The sequence below is a fragment of the Phyllobates terribilis genome, unplaced genomic scaffold (assembly GCF_046119375.1).
Source record: "Phyllobates terribilis strain yellow unplaced genomic scaffold, ASM4611937v1 Scaffold_170__1_contigs__length_4071412, whole genome shotgun sequence".
NCBI classification, from domain to species: Eukaryota; Metazoa; Chordata; class Amphibia; order Anura; family Dendrobatidae; genus Phyllobates; species Phyllobates terribilis.
This window is the reverse complement of record NW_027362930.1, coordinates 242,490-259,151: the sequence shown is the minus strand read 5'-3', so window position 1 is coordinate 259,151 and position 16,662 is coordinate 242,490. Positions and strand designations below refer to the sequence as shown.

At 49.2% G+C, this 16,662-nt stretch overlaps 8 non-coding genes across 8 annotated transcripts; all 8 read left to right on the top strand.

Annotated features, from left to right (window-relative positions):
• The first annotated feature begins 581 nt into the window (after window positions 1–581).
• LOC141212212 (U2 spliceosomal RNA) lies at window positions 582–772 on the top strand. Its single transcript, XR_012282026.1, has one exon. It is a non-coding gene; the product is annotated as a U2 spliceosomal RNA (small nuclear RNA).
• A 1,115-nt stretch (window positions 773–1,887) lies between these two features.
• On the top strand, window positions 1,888–2,078 carry LOC141212200 (U2 spliceosomal RNA). The gene has a single exon (XR_012282015.1). It is a non-coding gene; the product is annotated as a U2 spliceosomal RNA (small nuclear RNA).
• Window positions 2,079–3,193: 1,115 nt separating this feature from the next.
• On the top strand, window positions 3,194–3,384 carry LOC141211577 (U2 spliceosomal RNA). The gene has a single exon (XR_012281548.1). It is a non-coding gene; the product is annotated as a U2 spliceosomal RNA (small nuclear RNA).
• A 1,115-nt stretch (window positions 3,385–4,499) lies between these two features.
• Window positions 4,500–4,690, top strand: LOC141212189 (U2 spliceosomal RNA). Its single transcript, XR_012282004.1, has one exon. It is a non-coding gene; the product is annotated as a U2 spliceosomal RNA (small nuclear RNA).
• Window positions 4,691–12,312: 7,622 nt separating this feature from the next.
• LOC141211617 (U2 spliceosomal RNA) lies at window positions 12,313–12,507 on the top strand. The gene has a single exon (XR_012281585.1). It is a non-coding gene; the product is annotated as a U2 spliceosomal RNA (small nuclear RNA).
• Window positions 12,508–13,622: 1,115 nt separating this feature from the next.
• On the top strand, window positions 13,623–13,813 carry LOC141212178 (U2 spliceosomal RNA). The gene has a single exon (XR_012281993.1). It is a non-coding gene; the product is annotated as a U2 spliceosomal RNA (small nuclear RNA).
• A 1,115-nt stretch (window positions 13,814–14,928) lies between these two features.
• On the top strand, window positions 14,929–15,119 carry LOC141212164 (U2 spliceosomal RNA). Its single transcript, XR_012281981.1, has one exon. It is a non-coding gene; the product is annotated as a U2 spliceosomal RNA (small nuclear RNA).
• A 1,115-nt stretch (window positions 15,120–16,234) lies between these two features.
• LOC141212152 (U2 spliceosomal RNA) lies at window positions 16,235–16,425 on the top strand. Its single transcript, XR_012281970.1, has one exon. It is a non-coding gene; the product is annotated as a U2 spliceosomal RNA (small nuclear RNA).
• Window positions 16,426–16,662: the final 237 nt, after the last annotated feature.

The window sequence follows — 16,662 nt, the reverse complement described above, 5'->3', positions numbered from 1 at the left end:
TGCAGACTATAAAAGAGAACCCAACCCAAAAAGTTTGGTTGATTAGTCTGTGGCATTCTGTTAAACTGTTGCTTATGGCGGTCTCTGTGAGCTTCTCAGCGACATTCAGCCAGCCAGGTATCCTGCCTGCAGTAGATGGAATGTGGCAATGGAACGCTGGCTGCGCGTGTCATAATAGGCTCTGAGCCTTTATATACCTGTGCACAGCAGCAGCCACCTTCAGTCTGCTGCTGGACAGCCAGCAGCAGCAGCAGCAGGAGAGGTATGTAATCAGGAGCCCTCCTGCTAAGGGTAGACAGCTGCTCGTTCCACCCCACCCCCCGCCTTAATTGGTTCTCCTCCCTTCCAACGGTGTTGAGGCGGGTGGGAACAGCAGGGGGTGAAGGTGCTGTGTTTAAAGAGGTGGAGTTATGCAGATCTAAAACGCGTGGATTGCAGCAGCAGCAAGCCGAAAAGTGCAGGCATGTAAGGGATCTAGAGGTTGACAACATGTCTTCTTAACGGGAGTCCAGGAGCTCATCTCCACAAATGGACTTTTCAGGATCCTTGGGTGGCTCCGTAGTTTGAAACCAATTCTGGTTATCGCTTCTCGGCCTTTTGGCTAAGATCAAGTGTAGTATCTGTTCTTATCAGTTTAATATCTGATACGTCCCCTATCTGGGGACCATATATTAAATGGATTTTTAGAACAGGGAGATGGAAAAAGAGCTTGCTCTGTCCACTCCACGCATTGACCTGGTATTGCAGTATCTCCAGGACCGGTGCACCCCTTCTTTAATGCAGTTTCTAAAATCAGAAAGAATTGAATTCAATGTTTTTTGTTCATTTTGCTTGTTTGTCGGATTTTGGGATGGACTCTTTGGCTTTGCTTTTCTTCTCCTCATTGGATTTTTCATGTTCAAAGTTGCAGAAGCCAGATTACAAGCTCATTTTGGTTCAACTTCAGCAACTGTGCATTGCATTGCCATGTAATGTGATGCAATGCTATCTTTCTAGCTCTCCCTTTTTACTTCCTTTTGGATAAACAGACATATTAGGCAAGCATTTTGGAGCTTTCACCTAAATAACTACAGGTGGTGAGATAAGCTGCACAATATAATTGACCTTTCAGTATATTGTTGCACACACACCATCTATTTAGCAAATGCCCTTGTTATCAACAGCAGCCTTTTAAACTCACCTGAGCTAACAGGTATGTGCGCTGGTTACTCTGCTGCGCTTAAAATTTCTTTTTTGGTTTGCTACAATGCCTTTTCTGAAACGTTGTCTCCCTCTGCTGGAACACTGACTTCTTTCATTTAATGCCTGCAGACTATAAAAGAGAACCCAACCCAAAAAGTTTGGTTGATTAGTCTGTGGCATTCTGTTAAACTGTTGCTTATGGCGGTCTCTGTGAGCTTCTCAGCGACATTCAGCCAGCCAGGTATCCTGCCTGCAGTAGATGGAATGTGGCAATGGAACGCTGGCTGCGCGTGTCATAATAGGCTCTGAGCCTTTATATACCTGTGCACAGCAGCAGCCACCTTCAGTCTGCTGCTGGACAGCCAGCAGCAGCAGCAGCAGGAGAGGTATGTAATCAGGAGCCCTCCTGCTAAGGGTAGACAGCTGCTCGTTCCACCCCACCCCCCGCCTTAATTGGTTCTCCTCCCTTCCAACGGTGTTGAGGCGGGTGGGAACAGCAGGGGGTGAAGGTGCTGTGTTTAAAGAGGTGGAGTTATGCAGATCTAAAACGCGTGGATTGCAGCAGCAGCAAGCCGAAAAGTGCAGGCATGTAAGGGATCTAGAGGTTGACAACATGTCTTCTTAACGGGAGTCCAGGAGCTCATCTCCACAAATGGACTTTTCAGGATCCTTGGGTGGCTCCGTAGTTTGAAACCAATTCTGGTTATCGCTTCTCGGCCTTTTGGCTAAGATCAAGTGTAGTATCTGTTCTTATCAGTTTAATATCTGATACGTCCCCTATCTGGGGACCATATATTAAATGGATTTTTAGAACAGGGAGATGGAAAAAGAGCTTGCTCTGTCCACTCCACGCATTGACCTGGTATTGCAGTATCTCCAGGACCGGTGCACCCCTTCTTTAATGCAGTTTCTAAAATCAGAAAGAATTGAATTCAATGTTTTTTGTTCATTTTGCTTGTTTGTCGGATTTTGGGATGGACTCTTTGGCTTTGCTTTTCTTCTCCTCATTGGATTTTTCATGTTCAAAGTTGCAGAAGCCAGATTACAAGCTCATTTTGGTTCAACTTCAGCAACTGTGCATTGCATTGCCATGTAATGTGATGCAATGCTATCTTTCTAGCTCTCCCTTTTTACTTCCTTTTGGATAAACAGACATATTAGGCAAGCATTTTGGAGCTTTCACCTAAATAACTACAGGTGGTGAGATAAGCTGCACAATATAATTGACCTTTCAGTATATTGTTGCACACACACCATCTATTTAGCAAATGCCCTTGTTATCAACAGCAGCCTTTTAAACTCACCTGAGCTAACAGGTATGTGCGCTGGTTACTCTGCTGCGCTTAAAATTTCTTTTTTGGTTTGCTACAATGCCTTTTCTGAAACGTTGTCTCCTTCTGCTGGAACACTGACTTCTTTCATTTAATGCCTGCAGACTATAAAAGAGAACCCAACCCAAAAAGTTTGGTTGATTAGTCTGTGGCATTCTGTTAAACTGTTGCTTATGGCGGTCTCTGTGAGCTTCTCAGCGACATTCAGCCAGCCAGGTATCCTGCCTGCAGTAGATGGAATGTGGCAATGGAACGCTGGCTGCGCGTGTCATAATAGGCTCTGAGCCTTTATATACCTGTGCACAGCAGCAGCCACCTTCAGTCTGCTGCTGGACAGCCAGCAGCAGCAGCAGCAGGAGAGGTATGTAATCAGGAGCCCTCCTGCTAAGGGTAGACAGCTGCTCGTTCCACCCCACCCCCCGCCTTAATTGGTTCTCCTCCCTTCCAACGGTGTTGAGGCGGGTGGGAACAGCAGGGGGTGAAGGTGCTGTGTTTAAAGAGGTGGAGTTATGCAGATCTAAAACGCGTGGATTGCAGCAGCAGCAAGCCGAAAAGTGCAGGCATGTAAGGGATCTAGAGGTTGACAACATGTCTTCTTAACGGGAGTCCAGGAGCTCATCTCCACAAATGGACTTTTCAGGATCCTTGGGTGGCTCCGTAGTTTGAAACCAATTCTGGTTATCGCTTCTCGGCCTTTTGGCTAAGATCAAGTGCAGTATCTGTTCTTATCAGTTTAATATCTGATACGTCCCCTATCTGGGGACCATATATTAAATGGATTTTTAGAACAGGGAGATGGAAAAAGAGCTTGCTCTGTCCACTCCACGCATTGACCTGTTATTGCAGTATCTCCAGGACCGGTGCACCCCTTCTTTAATGCAGTTTCTAAAATCAGAAAGAATTGAATTCAATGTTTTTTGTTCATTTTGCTTGTTTGTCGGATTTTGGGATGGACTCTTTGGCTTTGCTTTTCTTCTCCTCATTGGATTTTTCATGTTCAAAGTTGCAGAAGCCAGATTACAAGCTCATTTTGGTTCAACTTCAGCAACTGTGCATTGCATTGCCATGTAATGTGATGCAATGCTATCTTTCTAGCTCTCCCTTTTTACTTCCTTTTGGATAAACAGACATATTAGGCAAGCATTTTGGAGCTTTCACCTAAATAACTACAGGTGGTGAGATAAGCTGCACAATATAATTGACCTTTCAGTATATTGTTGCACACACACCATCTATTTAGCAAATGCCCTTGTTATCAACAGCAGCCTTTTAAACTCACCTGAGCTAACAGGTATGTGCGCTGGTTACTCTGCTGCGCTTAAAATTTCTTTTTTGGTTTGCTACAATGCCTTTTCTGAAACGTTGTCTCCTTCTGCTGGAACACTGACTTCTTTCATTTAATGCCTGCAGACTATAAAAGAGAACCCAACCCAAAAAGTTTGGTTGATTAGTCTGTGGCATTCTGTTAAACTGTTGCTTATGGCGGTCTCTGTGAGCTTCTCAGCGACATTCAGCCAGCCAGGTATCCTGCCTGCAGTAGATGGAATGTGGCAATGGAATGCTGGCTGCGCGTGTCATAATAGGCTCTGAGCCTTTATATACCTGTGCACAGCAGCAGCCACCTTCAGTCTGCTGCTGGACAGCCAGCAGCAGCAGCAGCAGGAGAGGTATGTAATCAGGAGCCCTCCTGCTAAGGGTAGACAGCTGCTCGTTCCACCCCACCCCCCGCCTTAATTGGTTCTCCTCCCTTCCAACGGTGTTGAGGCGGGTGGGAACAGCAGGGGGTGAAGGTGCTGTGTTTAAAGAGGTGGAGTTATGCAGATCTAAAACGCGTGGATTGCAGCAGCAGCAAGCCGAAAAGTGCAGGCATGTAAGGGATCTAGAGGTTGACAACATGTCTTCTTAACGGGAGTCCAGGAGCTCATCTCCACAAATGGACTTTTCAGGATCCTTGGGTGGCTCTGTAGTTTGAAACCAATTCTGGTTATCGCTTCTCGGCCTTTTGGCTAAGATCAAGTGTAGTATCTGTTCTTATCAGTTTAATATCTGATACGTCCCCTATCTGGGGACCATATATTAAATGGATTTTTAGAACAGGGAGATGGAAAAAGAGCTTGCTCTGTCCACTCCACGCATTGACCTGGTATTGCAGTATCTCCAGGACCGGTGCACCCCTTCTTTAATGCAGTTTCTAAAATCAGAAAGAATTGAATTCAATGTTTTTTGTTCATTTTGCTTGTTTGTCGGATTTTGGGATGGACTCTTTGGCTTTGCTTTTCTTCTCCTCATTGGATTTTTCATGTTCAAAGTTGCAGAAGCCAGATTACAAGCTCATTTTGGTTCAACTTCAGCAACTGTGCATTGCATTGCCATGTAATGTGATGCAATGCTATCTTTCTAGCTCTCCCTTTTTACTTCCTTTTGGATAAACAGACATATTAGGCAAGCATTTTGGAGCTTTCACCTAAATAACTACAGGTGGTGAGATAAGCTGCACAATATAATTGACCTTCAGTATATTGTTGCACACACACCATCTATTTAGCAAATGCCCTTGTTATCAACAGCAGCCTTTTAAACTCACCTGAGCTAACAGGTATGTGCGCTGGTTACTCTGCTGCGCTTAAAATTTCTTTTTTGGTTTGCTACAATGCCTTTTCTGAAACGTTGTCTCCTTCTGCTGGAACACTGACTTCTTTCATTTAATGCCTGCAGACTATAAAAGAGAACCCAACCCAAAAAGTTTGGTTGATTAGTCTGTGGCATTCTGTTAAACTGTTGCTTATGGCGGTCTCTGTGAGCTTCTCAGCGACATTCAGCCAGCCAGGTATCCTGCCTGCAGTAGATGGAATGTGGCAATGGAACGCTGGCTGCGCGTGTCATAATAGGCTCTGAGCCTTTATATACCTGTGCACAGCAGCAGCCACCTTCAGTCTGCTGCTGGACAGCCAGCAGCAGCAGCAGGAGAGGTATGTAATCAGGAGCCCTCCTGCTAAGGGTAGACAGCTGCTCGTTCCACCCCACCCCCCGCCTTAATTGGTTCTCTTCCCTTCCAACGGTGTTGATGCGGGTGGGAACAGCAGGGGGTGAAGGTGCTGTGTTTAAAGAGGTGGAGTTATGCAGATCTAAAACGCGTGGATTGCAGCAGCAGCAAGCCGAAAAGTGCAGGCATGTAAGGGATCTAGAGGTTGACAACATGTCTTCTTAACGGGAGTCCAGGAGCTCATCTCCACAAATGGACTTTTCAGGATCCTTGGGTGGCTCCGTAGTTTGAAACCAATTCTGGTTATCGCTTCTCGGACTTTTGGCTAAGATCAAGTGTAGTATCTTTCGAAAAGGCGGTTTTGGATGTTGGCCGCCCTAGTAGATTGATACATTATGCACACTGGGGTTTAGGCGCTTGTTAGTACGCCAGGTGGCTAATATAGTCATCTGGTGGAAAGCATGGCCCCCCAGGATCGACGCCATTGGGCCGGGGAAGATCGAAAGCCCGAAGTGTGAAGTGCCCCAGGAGTGGTGACCCTGGGGTGCCTTAACTCACTGGGATTGGGAACCCCACTTGAGTTTATGGCACATTTGCACAAGCACTTCAAATTTTCTTTCTTCGCACACACCCTTATTCCGGGCCTTCTGGCCTTAGGATGGGGAATTTTTCAATTCCCGGTCGAAGGTCCGGGCAGTATTATACTGTGAAACCTTCACTATTTATTTAATTTCTTTGTCACTGTGTGTCCACTTATTCACGTGTGTCACGTCCTACTAGGATTTTGTCGGGATGCGGTTCCCTTACGGGTTCCTCTCTTGGCAGGTCTAGGGGGGGAGTGTGTGGCCATCAGGTTCCGCTCCCCCCTGAACCCCCCTGGCTCTCCTCTTTCGGGAGGAGAGCGTTGTTGGCTCCCCTCTTCCGGGAGGGGAGCACAGTCTTTGGCTCCCAGTGCCTTGCTCGGGTGAGAACTCGGGCAGGTGCTGGGGGTAAGATTGGGTCGCCTCTGGCTTCGGCTGGAGGTGGCTTTTTGTCCCTGTTCCTCGCTGTGGCCTTTTGGCTCGGAGGGACGGGGAATGGTTTGGGGGACCCTTCTCCTTTTGGAGAGGGTTTCAAGAAGACCAGCATCCTAGTGCACTTTTTATGTGGCACTTGTCACTTTTTTAAGCGCACTCGGGTTTTGTACACGAATTCGGGCTTTCGATAAAAAAATCTGTTCTTTTAAGAACACAAGAGCTACGATCTACACTTGACGAGAGCGATCGAACTCGGAAGGAGAAGAGCTTCGGAGCCCAGCTGACATCAGAGAACGAAGGCGGATATCGGTGGGAGGAAGAAGCTCTAAAGAATCCAGAAGAAGACGAAGACTCGGAGAAGAATCGGGCTGTCCTGTGGAATCTTCGAGGAAGAAAATCATCGAGACAAAGACCTTTCGGGGAATTTGTCCAGAACACGACGGGAGAAGAATCTGCATAGCTCCACCCATTCCGGGAAGAGTTCCAGATCCAGCTCCAAGAAGTAACTGCAGGAGGAAAGCCATGGCAAGCGCTGCGAGGAAGGCCGAAAAGAAGAGCCTGGAGCTGGGGACAGCCAGGAGGGCCCAGCCAGGAGCCGATTCTGACCCCAAGGACTCTGCCTCCACGACTGGCCAGCAGAAGGGACCCCAGAAGTCCCGCCACGAAGCTCCAGCCCTGGAGCCATGGATGCGGCAGACGGTGGCCCTGAAGCTGAAGGAAGTGGATGGGAGGGTGCCGGACATGTCCTCGGACGTGTTCTGCCAGAAGATGCTGCTGGATCGAGGCTTCTCCAGGTCGGACACCCTCAGCATCCAGACCTTCTTGACGGGGATCTTCTTCGTCACCTTCGCCACTGTGAACACCTGCAGGAGGTTCTGGGAAATGGTAAGCGCAAAAGGACCGGATAATTCTTTCTCTGCCTTTACAGGTAGCTGCCCTATCCAGAGGGATGAAAGGAGGATCACGGTCTCCATGCGCAACCCGCACACCCCAGGCCAAGACATCTGTACCTTCCTGAGACGCTTCTGTTTGGTTGTGAAGGAACCCTCTCACATCCTGAATGGACTCGGCTTCTGGACAGGTAAGTGGTCGGTGACCGTTAGACTTCACAGGGACCTGGCGTACTCAGACGGACTTCGGCACCTGCCCCCGACATTCTCCCTGGGCAACTCCTACGGCCTCATCTATTACCCGGACATGCCGCGGAACTGCAGGAGATGCGGCAAGAACGGCCACGAGATGAAGGACTGCAAGGAGGATGCCTGCAGGATTTGTCGAGTGACGGGACACAGCTCGAAGGACTGCCCGAAGAAGACGTCCTGCAACCTGTGTGGGCTGGCGGCTCATCTGTACAAGGATTGCCCCAGGCGTGAGAGATCCTGGGCATCGGTGGTTGCGACGACCCCAGCTACGGAGGACAAGGCCCCGACGACCAGGCCTGTGAAGGTCAAGGACGCGACGACCAAGGCCCCAGCGGCCAAGGCCGAGACGACCAAGGCCAAAGCGGTCAAGGAGTCGGTGGCCAAAGCCCCAGCGACGGTCCCAGCAGCTCCGAAGCAGAAGAAAAAGTCAAAGGAGGGTAAGAGTTCTGTCACCCCTCTCTCGATCCCTCCCCCTGCCACCCCCGTCCAATCCCCCCCCACCCCGGCCACCCCTGCTGAGGATTCCACTTCCTCTTCCTCCTTCCCCTACTCCTCAGCAGGTGTCCTTTCCCCTGCCCCGGCAGCCACTCTCCCTCCCCAGACCATGGTAGCGGTGGAATTAACCTTTCCTCCACCCGCCGCTATCTATTCCGAGGAGGATTTTCCCCTTCTTGTCTCCCCAGTTCCAACCCGGGGAAAGAGGAAGGTGGAGGACAGCCCTGCTACTGAATCCTCCAAAAAGAAGATTCTGGATTTCGTAGGCGAAAAGGAGGATACCCTCCCTGAGCCAGAAGAGATGGAGCACATGGTTGAGACCCTGGTGGCCGAGCCAGAAGAGGAGGAACTGGTGGTCGCCGAGATTGAGGCCGCGCTGCTTGACCAGATGGAGGAAGAGGGCCTGCTGGTGATCCCGTCACCAGCAGTCAACACCGACGAGGGACCACCCGACCGGAGTGGTAACTAAGGTGTATTGCCTGCGCTAACTTTTTCTTTTTTCCCTACATGATGGCTAATATTAACTTATTTTCCATTAATGTCAGGAGCATCAAGGACAAGTTCAGACGTCAGACTATTTATGCCTTCCTTACTTCCCAGTTGTGTGATGTTTATATGTTGCAGGAATGTTCCCTTCCCTCCTCTAGGTCCTTCAAACATCTGGCCAGGGAGTGGTCCCACGGTCCATCCTACTGGTCCGGTGGGGGTGACTGCAAGTCTGCGGGGGTCGCAATTCTGATCAGGGGGGGCGCATTCACGCTTGAGTCCGTCCAGGAGCTCATCTGCGGCAGGGCTCTTGTTGTAGATGGCAACTGGGCGGGAGAACCTGTCAGGTTCATCAACGTGTATGCGTCCCCACTGAAGAATGAGCGTTTGGAGCTTTTCCAGACCCTGCGGCTTCAGCTTGCCACCACCAGGACCTTAGTGATGGCCGGGGATTTCAACTGCCCCATCGAGGAGGACGGTCGTAGTTCTGGCACATCTGCCAAGTTGGACATCACGTCCAAGCTGCTCATCGAGATGGTAACCGAGGCCTCTCTTCAGGACGTGGTGGGCTCCATGGGGAGAGGCTCCACGAACTATTCGTGGAGCCGACCCGATGGCTCACTCCGCTCCAGGATTGACTTTGTGTTCACCTCTCGGGCAGTCAGGCAGAGTAGGCACTCGATGGTCTCCTGCTTCTTCTCCGACCACAGAGCCATTCACTTACAAGGTGTCCTCGGCAACGGTTTTCCGTCCGGCCCCGGCTCCTGGAAGCTGAATTGTGCTCTGCTGGCTCAGGATGAAGTCGTGGAGGAGCTGAGAGCAGCCTACGCAATGTGGCAGTCCTACAAGGGTAGCTTCCAAACAGTCTCTGATTGGTGGGAATATGTTAAACTTGAGTTTCGCTGTTTCTTTCAGGCCAAGGGTCGACAACAGGAGTGTGAGAAGAGGAGGGACTTCAGAGGGCTGCAGCGCGAGCTGCGGTCGCTGCAGGACCTTCTTCACTGCGGCTGGGACGTGAGGGAGGAGCTGGAGGAGACCAAGAAGAGCCTGAAAAGGCACTTTGAGGAGGAGTCCAAGCGAATCATCTTCCGTTCCAAAGTGGAGAATCTGGAGAAGGGTGAGAAATGTAACTCATTCTTTTTCAGGAAACTTCATGCCGGTCACACGCCCCTGAACGAGCTGCGAGACGAGAGCGGAAACATGCGACGTGGGAAGGAGGACGTGATGAGGGTCGTCAGCGACTTCTACAGCGAACTCTACTCCCACAAGACTACCGACCCCGACGCTGCTGATAAGTTCCTGTCAGGTATCACTAACCATCTTGATCCTGCAGGCACGGCAGCCTTGGACAAACCTCTGATGGTGGGCGAATTGCTCTCTGCCGCTAAATCCTTTAGGACCGGCAGGACCCCGGGCAGTGATGGTCTTCCAGCGGAGCTCTATGTAGCGCTGGGAGACCTCATCTGTCCGGACCTGTTGGACCTGTACGAGGAGATGGTGGTGGAGGGTAGAATGCCTCCATCTTTGAGGGAAGGAATGGTCACGATCCTGTACAAGCGGAAGGGAGAGAGGTGCGACCTGAGGAATTGGCGTCCCATCACTCTGCTCAACGTGGACTACAAGATCCTGGCCAAGACGATGGCGACACGACTTAAGACGGTCATCGGACGGATCATCCACCCGGACCAGACCTGCGGCATCCCTGGACGTCGCATCGCAGACAGCCTCGCTCTCGTGCGGGACACGGTCGAGTACATCAAGGTCCGCCGCGCACACGCGGCCCTGGTCTCCTTGGATCAGGAGAAGGCCTTCGACCGGGTTTCCCACGAGTTCATGGGCCGAGCTCTGCACCGGTTAGGTTTGGGTAACATGTTTTGTTCGTATGTCCGTCTGATGTATTTTGATATCCACAGCTCGGTGTTGGTGAACGGCTGGAAGACTGACCCCTTCCCTGTCCTCTCTGGGGTCAGACAAGGCTGCCCTCTATCACCTCTTCTTTTTGTTTGTGTTATAGAACTCTTCGCAGAGGCTATCCGGCAGAATGGAGAGATCAGAGGGATCACCGCACCGGGTCCGGGACGACACGAGGTCAAGTGCTCGCTCTACATGGACGACGTCACCGTCTTCTGCGCTGATCGTGGTTCAGTCGACGCCCTCGTCCAGACGTGTGAGAGGTTCGGCCGGGCTTCAGGGGCCAAAGTCAACTGCAGGAAGTCGGAAGCCATGCTCTTCGGGGATTGGCAGCCGGCCTCCTCCGCCCCCTTCCCCTTCAACATTCAACCGGATTTCCTCAAGGTGCTGGGAGTCTGGTTCGGGAAGGAAGGAGCGGCCCTCAAGTCCTGGCAAGAACGCTTGGCCAAGGTGAAGCAACGGATCGGACTCTGGAGCCTCAGACACCTCACTTGTGAGGGTAAGGCACTCGTCCTGCGTAATGAGGTCCTGCCCGTCTTGCAGTACACGGCGCAGGCCTGGCCCCCACACGTCACTGTGTGCAGGGCCATTACCAGGACAGTGTTTCACTTTGTCTGGGGATCCAAGATGGACAGAGTCAGGCGGGCCGTCATGTACAAGGAGCCTCGCAAGGGTGGGAAGGGCGTTCCAGATATCCCCACCCTCCTGCGATCCTCTTTTGTGTGTGATTGTGTCCGCCGGACTTTGCAAGTCAAGAATGGCTCCGCGGGCAGGTCCATGTCTCGCTTCTTCCTGCTTCCTCTTTGGAGGCGACTCGGCTGGGACAAGTGGGACAGCTCCTTCCCCTACAACTGGACGACGCCATGGTTCTACGGAGACGTCGTTCGATTTGTGGGGAAGCATCAACTGGAGGGACTCAAGCCCGACTTGTGGAAGCCCAAAACTATCCACAAGCTAATCAGAGCCAAGGATGACGTGGAGAACATCACAGGACTTCACCAGGACACGCTGGAGACTGTGTGGACAAATGTGTCGTCTGACAGGCTGACCAACGGGCACAAGGACTTGTCGTGGATGGCGATTCAGGGCGGACTGCCCGTCCGGTCATTCATGCATGCCCGGAACCTGTGCAAGACCCGGTACTGCCCAAGGTGCCCCTTCGTGGAGGAAACATCTTTGCACACTTTTTGGGACTGCGGATTTGCACAGCGCCTATTGACTGCACTTGAGGACGACCTGAGGAACTCTGTCCCCAGGGCGAGCCTATCGCACCATTCTGTGCTTTACGGACTCTTCCCTGGGGTTCATACCGTCGGAGCCATCCAGGAGGCTTGGCGCCTTATGAACTGCTTCAAGGATGCCGTTTGGGTCGCCAGGAACCGGCTCATCTTGAGGAGGGAGAGGATGTCCATCCAGGACTGCCGCAGGCTGATCCACAGCCTGCTCAGAGACTATTCCATCATGGACGGTCCGGAGGACGAGGACGAGGACTAAACCCCTCCTCCCCCTCTCCCCTTATGTGTCTTGTCTTTCAATAAAGCTTCGGGCCTGTGATTTTCCCCTCCCCATCCCCTTTTTCCCAATCCCCATCCCTTATCACGGTTCGTCGTACTGTATTGATTGACATGCTTTTTCTTTCAGATTGAGTGTTTTGTGTAGCATAGGGGTGTGATGTGTCTAGTTAGTGCGTCGTATCCTCATGCTATGTAAATATGATGTAGAATTCTGTGTGTACTGGGCTGCGGCACTGTACACTGTCTGTTAACTTATTTTTTGTGCTAATAAAAGATATATTCAATCAAAAAAAATCTGTTCTTATCAGTTTAATATCTGATACGTCCCCTATCTGGGGACCATATATTAAATGGATTTTTAGAACAGGGAGATGGAAAAAGAGCTTGCTCTGTCCACTCCACGCATTGACCTGGTATTGCAGTATCTCCAGGACCGGTGCACCCCTTCTTTAATGCAGTTTCTAAAATCAGAAAGAATTGAATTCAATGTTTTTTGTTCATTTTGCTTGTTTGTCGGATTTTGGGATGGACTCTTTGGCTTTGCTTTTCTTCTCCTCATTGGATTTTTCATGTTCAAAGTTGCAGAAGCCAGATTACAAGCTCATTTTGGTTCAACTTCAGCAACTGTGCATTGCATTGCCATGTAATGTGATGCAATGCTATCTTTCTAGCTCTCCCTTTTTACTTCCTTTTGGATAAACAGACATATTAGGCAAGCATTTTGGAGCTTTCACCTAAATAACTACAGGTGGTGAGATAAGCTGCACAATATAATTGACCTTTCAGTATATTGTTGCACACACACCATCTATTTAGCAAATGCCCTTGTTATCAACAGCAGCCTTTTAAACTCACCTGAGCTAACAGGTATGTGCGCTGGTTACTCTGCTGCGCTTAAAATTTCTTTTTTGGTTTGCTACAATGCCTTTTCTGAAACGTTGTCTCCTTCTGCTGGAACACTGACTTCTTTCATTTAATGCCTGCAGACTATAAAAGAGAACCCAACCCAAAAAGTTTGGTTGATTAGTCTGTGGCATTCTGTTAAACTGTTGCTTATGGCGGTCTCTGTGAGCTTCTCAGCGACATTCAGCCAGCCAGGTATCCTGCCTGCAGTAGATGGAATGTGGCAATGGAACGCTGGCTGCGCGTGTCATAATAGGCTCTGAGCCTTTATATACCTGTGCACAGCAGCAGCCACCTTCAGTCTGCTGCTGGACAGCCAGCAGCAGCAGCAGCAGGAGAGGTATGTAATCAGGAGCCCTCCTGCTAAGGGTAGACAGCTGCTCGTTCCACCCCACCCCCCGCCTTAATTGGTTCTCCTCCCTTCCAACGGTGTTGAGGCGGGTGGGAACAGCAGGGGGTGAAGGTGCTGTGTTTAAAGAGGTGGAGTTATGCAGATCTAAAACGCGTGGATTGCAGCAGCAGCAAGCCGAAAAGTGCAGGCATGTAAGGGATCTAGAGGTTGACAACATGTCTTCTTAACGGGAGTCCAGGAGCTCATCTCCACAAATGGACTTTTCAGGATCCTTGGGTGGCTCCGTAGTTTGAAACCAATTCTGGTTATCGCTTCTCGGCCTTTTGGCTAAGATCAAGTGTAGTATCTGTTCTTATCAGTTTAATATCTGATACGTCCCCTATCTGGGGACCATATATTAAATGGATTTTTAGAACAGGGAGATGGAAAAAGAGCTTGCTCTGTCCACTCCACGCATTGACCTGGTATTGCAGTATCTCCAGGACCGGTGCACCCCTTCTTTAATGCAGTTTCTAAAATCAGAAAGAATTGAATTCAATGTTTTTTCTTCATTTTGCTTGTTTGTCGGATTTTGGGATGGACTCTTTGGCTTTGCTTTTCTTCTCCTCATTGGATTTTTCATGTTCAAAGTTGCAGAAGCCAGATTACAAGCTCATTTTGGTTCAACTTCAGCAACTGTGCATTGCATTGCCATGTAATGTGATGCAATGCTATCTTTCTAGCTCTCCCTTTTTACTTCCTTTTGGATAAACAGACATATTAGGCAAGCATTTTGGAGCTTTCACCTAAATAACTACAGGTGGTGAGATAAGCTGCACAATATAATTGACCTTTCAGTATATTGTTGCACACACACCATCTATTTAGCAAATGCCCTTGTTATCAACAGCAGCCTTTTAAACTCACCTGAGCTAACAGGTATGTGCGCTGGTTACTCTGCTGCGCTTAAAATTTCTTTTTTGGTTTGCTACAATGCCTTTTCTGAAACGTTGTCTCCTTCTGCTGGAACACTGACTTCTTTCATTTAATGCCTGCAGACTATAAAAGAGAACCCAACCCAAAAAGTTTGGTTGATTAGTCTGTGGCATTCTGTTAAACTGTTGCTTATGGCGGTCTCTGTGAGCTTCTCAGCGACATTCAGCCAGCCAGGTATCCTGCCTGCAGTAGATGGAATGTGGCAATGGAACGCTGGCTGCGCGTGTCATAATAGGCTCTGAGCCTTTATATACCTGTGCAGAGCAGCAGCCACCTTCAGTCTGCTGCTGGACAGCCAGCAGCAGCAGCAGCAGGAGAGGTATGTAATCAGGAGCCCTCCTGCTAAGGGTAGACAGCTGCTCGTTCCACCCCACCCCCCGCCTTAATTGGTTCTCCTCCCTTCCAACGGTGTTGAGGCGGGTGGGAACAGCAGGGGGTGAAGGTGCTGTGTTTAAAGAGGTGGAGTTATGCAGATCTAAAACGCGTGGATTGCAGCAGCAGCAAGCCGAAAAGTGCAGGCATGTAAGGGATCTAGAGGTTGACAACATGTCTTCTTAAAGGGAGTCCAGGAGCTCATCTCCACAAATGGACTTTTCAGGATCCTTGGGTGGCTCCGTAGTTTGAAACCAATTCTGGTTATCGCTTCTCGGCCTTTTGGCTAAGATCAAGTGTAGTATCTGTTCTTATCAGTTTAATATCTGATACGTCCCCTATCTGGGGACCATATATTAAATGGATTTTTAGAACAGGGAGATGGAAAAAGAGCTTGCTCTGTCCACTCCACGCATTGACCTGGTATTGCAGTATCTCCAGGACCGGTGCACCCCTTCTTTAATGCAGTTTCTAAAATCAGAAAGAATTGAATTCAATGTTTTTTGTTCATTTTGCTTGTTTGTCGGATTTTGGGATGGACTCTTTGGCTTTGCTTTTCTTCTCCTCATTGGATTTTTCATGTTCAAAGTTGCAGAAGCCAGATTACAAGCTCATTTTGGTTCAACTTCAGCAACTGTGCATTGCATTGCCATGTAATGTGATGCAATGCTATCTTTCTAGCTCTCCCTTTTTACTTCCTTTTGGATAAACAGACATATTAGGCAAGCATTTTGGAGCTTTCACCTAAATAACTACAGGTGGTGAGATAAGCTGCACAATATAATTGACCTTTCAGTATATTGTTGCACACACACCATCTATTTAGCAAATGCCCTTGTTATCAACAGCAGCCTTTTAAACTCACCTGAGCTAACAGGTATGTGCGCTGGTTACTCTGCTGCGCTTAAAATTTCTTTTTTGGTTTGCTACAATGCCTTTTCTGAAACGTTGTCTCCTTCTGCTGGAACACTGACTTCTTTCATTTAATGCCTGCAGACTATAAAAGAGAACCCAACCCAAAAAGTTTGGTTGATTAGTCTGTGGCATTCTGTTAAACTGTTGCTTATGGCGGTCTCTGTGAGCTTCTCAGCGACATTCAGCCAGCCAGGTATCCTGCCTGCAGTAGATGGAATGTGGCAATGGAACGCTGGCTGCGCGTGTCATAATAGGCTCTGAGCCTTTATATACCTGTGCACAGCAGCAGCCACCTTCAGTCTGCTGCTGGACAGCCAGCAGCAGCAGCAGCAGGAGAGGTATGTAATCAGGAGCCCTCCTGCTAAGGGTAGACAGCTGCTCGTTCCACCCCACCCCCCGCCTTAATTGGTTCTCCTCCCTTCCAACGGTGTTGAGGCGGGTGGGAACAGCAGGGGGTGAAGGTGCTGTGTTTAAAGAGGTGGAGTTATGCAGATCTAAAACGCGTGGATTGCAGCAGCAGCAAGCCGAAAAGTGCAGGCATGTAAGGGATCTAGAGGTTGACAACATGTCTTCTTAAAGGGAGTCCAGGAGCTCATCTCCACAAATGGACTTTTCAGGATCCTTGGGTGGCTCCGTAGTTTGAAACCAATTCTGGTTATCGCTTCTCGGCCTTTTGGCTAAGATCAAGTGTAGTATCTGTTCTTATCAGTTTAATATCTGATACGTCCCCTATCTGGGGACCATATATTAAATGGATTTTTAGAACAGGGAGATGGAAAAAGAGCTTGCTCTGTCCACTCCACGCATTGACCTGGTATTGCAGTATCTCCAGGACCGGTGCACCCCTTCTTTAATGCAGTTTCTAAAATCAGAAAGAATTGAATTCAATGTTTTTTGTTCATTTTGCTTGTTTGTCGGATTTTGGGATGGACTCTTTGGCTTTGCTTTTCTTCTCCTCATTGGATTTTTCATGTTCAAAGTTGCAGAAGCCAGATTACAAGCTCATTTTGGTTCAACTTCAGCAACTGTGCATTGCATTGCCATGTAATGTGATGCAATGCTATCTTTCTAGCTCTCCCTTTTTA